The sequence below is a fragment of the Penaeus japonicus genome, unplaced genomic scaffold, assembly GCF_977035675.1.
Source record: "Penaeus japonicus unplaced genomic scaffold, GWHDUDI00000001_assembly GWHDUDI00000033, whole genome shotgun sequence".
In the NCBI taxonomy this organism is placed as follows: domain Eukaryota; kingdom Metazoa; phylum Arthropoda; class Malacostraca; order Decapoda; family Penaeidae; genus Penaeus; species Penaeus japonicus.
This window is the reverse complement of record NW_028234435.1, coordinates 11,288,665-11,296,164: the sequence shown is the minus strand read 5'-3', so window position 1 is coordinate 11,296,164 and position 7,500 is coordinate 11,288,665. Positions and strand designations below refer to the sequence as shown.

At 31.3% G+C, this 7,500-nt stretch overlaps 1 long non-coding RNA gene across 1 annotated transcript in view; it reads left to right on the top strand.

Moving 5' to 3' along the window:
- Positions 1-3,122, top strand: part of LOC147467795 (uncharacterized) — a 3,183-nt gene extending 61 nt beyond the window's left edge. Inside the window, exons 2-3 of the long non-coding RNA XR_015192699.1 lie at positions 924-1,122; positions 2,218-3,122. This is a non-coding gene — a long non-coding RNA (uncharacterized LOC147467795). The remainder of the gene's footprint in view (positions 1-923; positions 1,123-2,217) is intronic.
- Positions 3,123-7,500: the final 4,378 nt, after the last annotated feature.

The following is a 7,500-nucleotide window of genomic DNA, read 5'->3' as shown; positions in this document are numbered from 1 at the left end:
TATTTAGTCCTGGGGAGGATATACACTCAACGCACAGACATTAGAGATAAAACAACATCATTTGATATCAATATTTGTATGTATATATATATATATATATATATATATATATATATATATATATATATACATATATATATATATATATACATATATATATTATACACACACATGTACGTATATATATATATATATATATATATATATATATATATATATATATATATATATATATATATTTATATTCATATTTATATGTGTGTGTATGTATATATGTATACATAGATTGTATATATATACATATGTATATGTATATGTATATATATAAGTATATATATATATATATATATGTATATGTGTATATATTTGTATATATATATATATTTATATATATATATATATTGTGTGTGTGTGTGTGTGTGTGTGTGTGTGTGTGTGTGTGTGTGTGTGTGTGTGTGTGTGTACATTTATATATATATATATATATATATATATATATATATATATATATATATAATAAATTACATTTTTGAAAATCCTCACCACTGATATGCCGTTCACCCAAATGCCAAAGGAAATTGACAAGTTTTCCAAAAGCTTGTACAATGGTTGAAAAATCACGAGGGACACACACACTTATACAGGTATATGGGCGTCTGTGTGAGCGTGCTTGTTTATGTTGAACAGAATTTCCTAGTACTTCTGATATAACACCCACGATCGTAAGTAGGATGATAACACACACATATATGTATATATGTGTATATATATACAAATATATGTGTGTGTGTAAACTTCAGATATATATAAATATTCGATTCCAAGATAATAAGATAAAATCAGATTTAACGATTTTTGTATATATGTATATTTCTCTTTACTTTTTTTTCCGCACTGAAATGTATTTTGGTTATCTTATACAGGCGCTCCCTTGGATTACACCAACTGGGAGGACGGCAAACCTGCCTACCGCAATGGCGACGAAGACTGCGCCTTTATGAATGTGACCGGCCTCTGGCATGATGTTCAGTGCTATTTTAAGACACAGGTAACCTGCCAGATGTATGTAAGGGACTGCTGGAAAGGTTTTGAAGACCAAAGGTGCTTCACTTTCACATAAAGGTATAGGATCCTTTGCTGTATCTGTCTCTTTCTATATATCTCTGTCACTCTCTTTCTTTCTTTGTCTCTCTCTCCTTTCTGTTTTTTTGTTTTTTTTCTTGTGTTTCTTTTTTCTCTCTCTCTTGTTTTAGCCATTTTCATTCCGTCTTTCCTGTTCCATTTTTTTCTCATTCGTCAACACACATACACAGTAAAATAAATTATCAAGGTCTTTTGTGAATCGCGTTCCACTTATAAAGTTGATGCGGAACAGTTACAGATAAGTGAGAAAGATGGTAGAATGCAGTAACACATTTAATATAGATATACAAATTTTACCTCCCTGACCGGGACTCGAACCCGCACCCGCGCCGTAAGATTGACAGGTGCGATGGTGAAACCGATCGGCTACTCGACCCGCTAAAAGAGTTGTCTAACCAGACGCCTTATGAGATGTCATGGAAGTTACCTATTTGCTCTTAGCAGAGCAATGATAGCGAAGTTTCACAGACAATTCCCGCGGGCGCTCGGCAACAACAGAATCTCAAATTCAAGTCCCAAATCAGGTTACCGAGGTTACATTTATGTGAGAAAGATGGTAGAATGCAGTAACTCATTTAAAATAGATGTACAAATTTTACCTCCCTGACCTCGACTCAAACCCGCGCCGTAAGATTGACAGGTACAGTGGTGAAACCGATCTGTCAATCTTACAGCGTGGGTTCAAGTCCTGGTCAGGGAGGTAAAATTAGTAAGGCGTCTGGTTAGACAATTCTTTTAGCGGGTCGAGTAGCCGATCGGTTTCACCACCGTACCTGTTAATCTTACGGCGCGGGTTCGAGTCCCGGTCAGGGAGGTAAAATTTGTATAGATACAGATAACTTTGTGAACATTGTTGCACCCGGCTTTGCACTTTTCATGATAGTAATAATGATTCATATGAACTTTTATTATGATATAAATAAAGATGATAATGATGATGGTGTTTATGATGGGAATTTAACCATCATCATGATAAAAATATAGACGTTAATGGGAATAAAAACTGACAATCATGATAAAGGCAATAAAAATCATATAGCAAATACTCTTAATGATAATAACTCCTTTAATCAGAGGACGTTTAGAGTGCAAGTCTCAACCAAAGACCATCTTTATGTGCCTCACATCGAAAGGCAGAGTGAAAGTCGACTACAGGAATCAGTCATTAGCACAGATACTTTCTAATCACAACAAAACAACAACAATAAAGTGAAATGCTGAGAACAGAAATATTTCATAAACGAACGTTATCATTTCACTAATCTTGGTAACGTTGCTAATTATATCATCCCGTTGATTACACGATTTAGAAATCTGTCTCGCCGGACGATGTTTCGCATTTAAGGAAAAACATGAAATAGGGCCGGAATATTTAAAAAGAATGAAATACATGAAGACAAAGAAGAAATAGCTGGTGTGGTTGTACTTGAAGTTATTGAATTGTTTGATTTCCATTAAGGAGGATGGAGTAGAAGTGCTGTTTGTGTTATCAGGGCTTAGCATACAGCGAAAAAAAAAAAAAAAGCACGGTCACTATTGTATATACATTTATCTTTTTTTATTTATCATTAATTTATAGAGATGAACCACTGTAGAATATAGTATAGTATGGTATTTTTGCACCCATTATATCAATGAAATGAATTAAATCTGCTTGTCTAAGAAAAACATAGATTTCTCACGACACTTTCTTTATAATATTTGTCTTATACGTTAATATATATGTGGTATGTCTGCTTCTAAATTTTGATCTGTCTAGAAGTGGTTTGCTTTGTATTAAAAGGATGTTCAATTACTGTGGGTTTTCCTTCTCCTTTCTTTGTTTGTCTTATGTTTTGTTTTTTCATGTTTTTTACACAATCCTTTTCTTTCACTCTTAGATTTTCACACACGCACACGTACACTCAAACAAACGAACAAACACAAACTCACACACAATAAAACGATTAAACACACATTCAGACATTTATTCACACAAACGAACAAACATACAGATAATTTTTTTATTATTATTATTATTATTATTACTCATGATAAGGATTCTATATGTTAATTACCTTAATGAGGCACTTGAATAAATTCATTCTGAAAATGATCATGAAGAGATTTTGAAACAAGCGCTACTACCCAAAATACAAGAAAAAAAAGTTATTTCGTAGATTGAAAACCAGCAGATGGATTTTTTTTTTTTCTATTTATAAAGAAGGTGTTAAGGCTTTGCGTTGGCACGTATTCTGTAGTCATTATATGCAGTGTTATATATATATATATATATATATATATATATATATATATATATATATATATATATGTGTGTGTGTGTGTGTGTGTGTGTGTGTGTGTGTGTGTGTGTGTATATATATATATATATATATATATATATATATATATATATATATATATATATATATATATATGTGTGTGTGTGTGTGTGTGTGTGTGTGTGTGTGTGTGTGTGTGTGTGTGTGTGTGTATGCATATATATAAATATAAATATATATATATTTATTTATTTATTTATATATATGCATATACATATATATATGTATATATATACATATATATATATATATATATATATATATTACATATACTTATACGCAGTATATATCTAATTACATACACATATGTGTGTGTATATATATATATATATATATATATATATATATATATATATATATATATATATACACACACACACACACACACACACACACACACACACACAACCACATAAACCTTTCGTACACTATGGATGGATAGATATATGCTGTTTATTCATTTATTCAATTCATTTATCATCAGTATAGTTATATACAGTATGTATGTAAATGGAACTATGATAAACAATGACAATACTGCCAAAAAGTATGACCGCTAACTGCTTGGTACAGGGACGAATGTGTCATTCTGCTCTTTGTCAGTGAGTGAGTATCCTGCTAAACTTTTAGACTCATAATAAGTGACCCTAACAAACTATTATAAGAAACTTGAACAAACCATAAGAAATAGATGGTATGGTTGTACTTGAAGTTATTGAATTGTTTGATTTCCATTTTCCAAAGCTGTGTCACAATTTTTCACATTTTACATAAAAAAAATGACGGTAGTCAAGGCCGTTCTTGAATTTCATCATGTCAGGAATAAACTCATAAGCATATAAATGTGTGGAGTAAAAGGGCTTGTAAATATGTATCCAATATAATAAAAGACTTTGACATTTAATATCAATGTATTCTAACGAAAGCGTTTGAAACAGAACGATGATGATTGAAATGAACGAAATATGTGGAACCAATTGCATGATAAAGAGGAAGTAACATAAGGAATTTGTCCTCATATATTTGCATATATTGAAAAGAACTTTACTTACATACGACACTAAATGGGAAAATAATTGATAATCAGGTTCTGATTATAATTTCTTTATATTTAATGAGAGTTTATAACGCGTGCAGAGGAGCTACATTCCTTCAAACTGCTGCCAGAATGACAGGCAGAGTAAGAAACATGTAAGAGAACTAAGAAAGAGGGAGACTGATACAAAAAAGAATATGAATGAGGCATACAGACCTAGTAAATGTGAAAGAAGCAGACGGATAAAGAGAAGAAATAGAGAGACACACAGATAAGGAAAGGGGAAATTAGATAAGCAAAGGAATAAACAAAAAGGTAAAAAATATCAAAGGGGTGAATGCAGAAAGTTTGAGAGAGAGAGAGAGTGAGTGAGAAAGAGAGAAAGTGTGTGTGAGAAAGAGAGAGAGAGATTGAGAGAGAGGTTTATATGTATGAAATGACATCGAGTTAAATGAGACTTGAAATCACACAGATTCTATATTACCTTCTCGTTCATGATAATCATAAAATCAAAACTGCAGAGTAGTAATTTAAAGGATTTACTTTTATCTTCAATTTCGAACATTGGTATATAATAGAAATTTGACAAAGGAGCGTATTGCGTGAGCCCTGCTTTTGGATATCTGCTTTGAAGTTGAAAATATTTTAATTATTAGCACAATTAACTTTGACTTCCAAAATAAGTTTACCTTATTCATTATACACTTAAAGAATACAAATGAACACACCAACCAACCAAACAAACAGACACAAACAAACAAACAGACACAAGCAAACAAACCCTCGGCGCAATGAATCATTTACCTATTTTCTAGAGATAATATATATACATATATATATATATATATATATATATATATATATATATATATATATATATATATATATATATATAAATGTATAAATAAATGGAAATGATGTATTGAAGGTCTTCTTTTTGGCGTCTGGATTTTGGGGGTTTTTTAAGGGACCCACGTGGCATATATCTATTATTTACATGCCTCCCAAGCACAGACAAAGAGAACACACAACACACACATTTGTCAAAAATCTGTGGAAAGAAAACACTACTTGAATATAGAGACACAAATTCAATTGCTGTTCTATCATTTTCATTACTATTATTATGATTATTCGTAAGTGTAACACTATCAACAGTAATTATGATAATAATGGGTATTATGCTGATAATATTTATAATACTGACTTCAAACATCATATAAATTATGAATATCAAGACAAGATATTGTAAGTAGTGAAGTCCAAGAGTATTGAGGAATAAAAGATATCTCGATAAATGATAAAATGTAAGATGAAAATATAAATGCACAATAGACGAGTTATATCATGGAAAGATAAGTCAATGTGCAAAAGCTTCCTTGCATTTCGTCGTGTATCCAATTATGAATATAATTAGTTGAATTGTTAAGCTAATATCTAATGTGGAAGAGTTCACAGATGGCTTAAATATGGCATTGGTAAGACATAAAGGCAAATACTGGATGTATATATTGTTTGTGCATTTGATTAAGATATTTCAATGTAAATGATGTCTATTATTTTTCAGTATCAATTTAATTTTTCAGTGTTTAGATGTGTGATGTTTATCTATTGTTGATCCTCATATTTATGATGGTAAAAAAATGTTTATTCAGAATAAGTGTCCTTTTTATTACACAAAAAAATATAGGTTTCATTAGTGAAAATGGTGCATTTCAGCACGTACGATGTTCAAGGGGCCGACACTCCACACGGTATGATAAAAGGGCCGATACTATAGAATAAAAAAAATAGCATATGGAAACTGAGATTCCTCTAACCTTTTCTTATGTTCAATTTCATCAAAAACACGAGGAGCAGTACTTTCAGAGTGGTAGGATATTAGTAAGACCAATCGTTCGGGCTCAGCTTTCCAAATCACCTTGGACCCCCCCCCCCCAGGCATTCTTGAAACAATTAAACAAATAAACAACCAAAAGAGGTGAGGTCAGGTATCGTGATTTCGAATTACCATATTTCCATTCCAAAAATATGGGAATATAGACCTTAATCCACCGACACTTGAGCTATGTGAGGCGAAGGGGAGACGCGCCAAAGCCTTTTTTTCTTTTTTAAAGTTCTTGGAAACCCAAGAAACTCTCCGCTTCTGGTGTATGTCCTTCCTAGAACACACACACACACACACACACACACACACACACACACACATATATATATATATATATATATATATATATATATATATATATATATATATATATATATATATATATATATATATGAGTGTGTGTGTGAACAGAACTCATTTTGACAAATGTAGGCTGTAAGATTTTGCAGTTCAGAAGGTCTTGGAGGTGAAGTGAAGCCTTTATGAAGCACCATTACCCCAGTAGTTTATTTCATTAAACCGGCCCTTCCCCCCATCAAAATTCTCAGTGTTGCTGCAGCATCACTAATGCAGCCAAGGTGATCCATGAAGGACTATACAAACAAGAAAGGAAAACATAGGACACTGCATATATTGAACAGGAACAAGAACACCGCGTCATATATATATGTATGTATATATATATATATATATATATATATATATATATATATATATATAGATTATATTTATATATATTATATATATATATACAGATATGAATAATGACAGATATATAATATATTATAATTATATATATATATATATATATATGTGTGTGTGTGTGTGTGTGTGTGTGTGTGTGTGTGTGTGTGTGTGTGTATGTTTGAAAAAAATGGTAGAATGCAATAACACATATTGTGTACATATATACTCTCTCTCTCTCTCTCTCTCTCTCTCTCTCTCTCTATATATATATATATATATATATATATATATATATATATATATATATGTGTGTGTGTGTGTGTGTGTGTGTGTGTGTGTGTACATATACATATATGCATATGTACATATATACTGATATATTCATCACTCCGAGGTACCAAGTTCGATTCCTGTCAGGGAGGTAA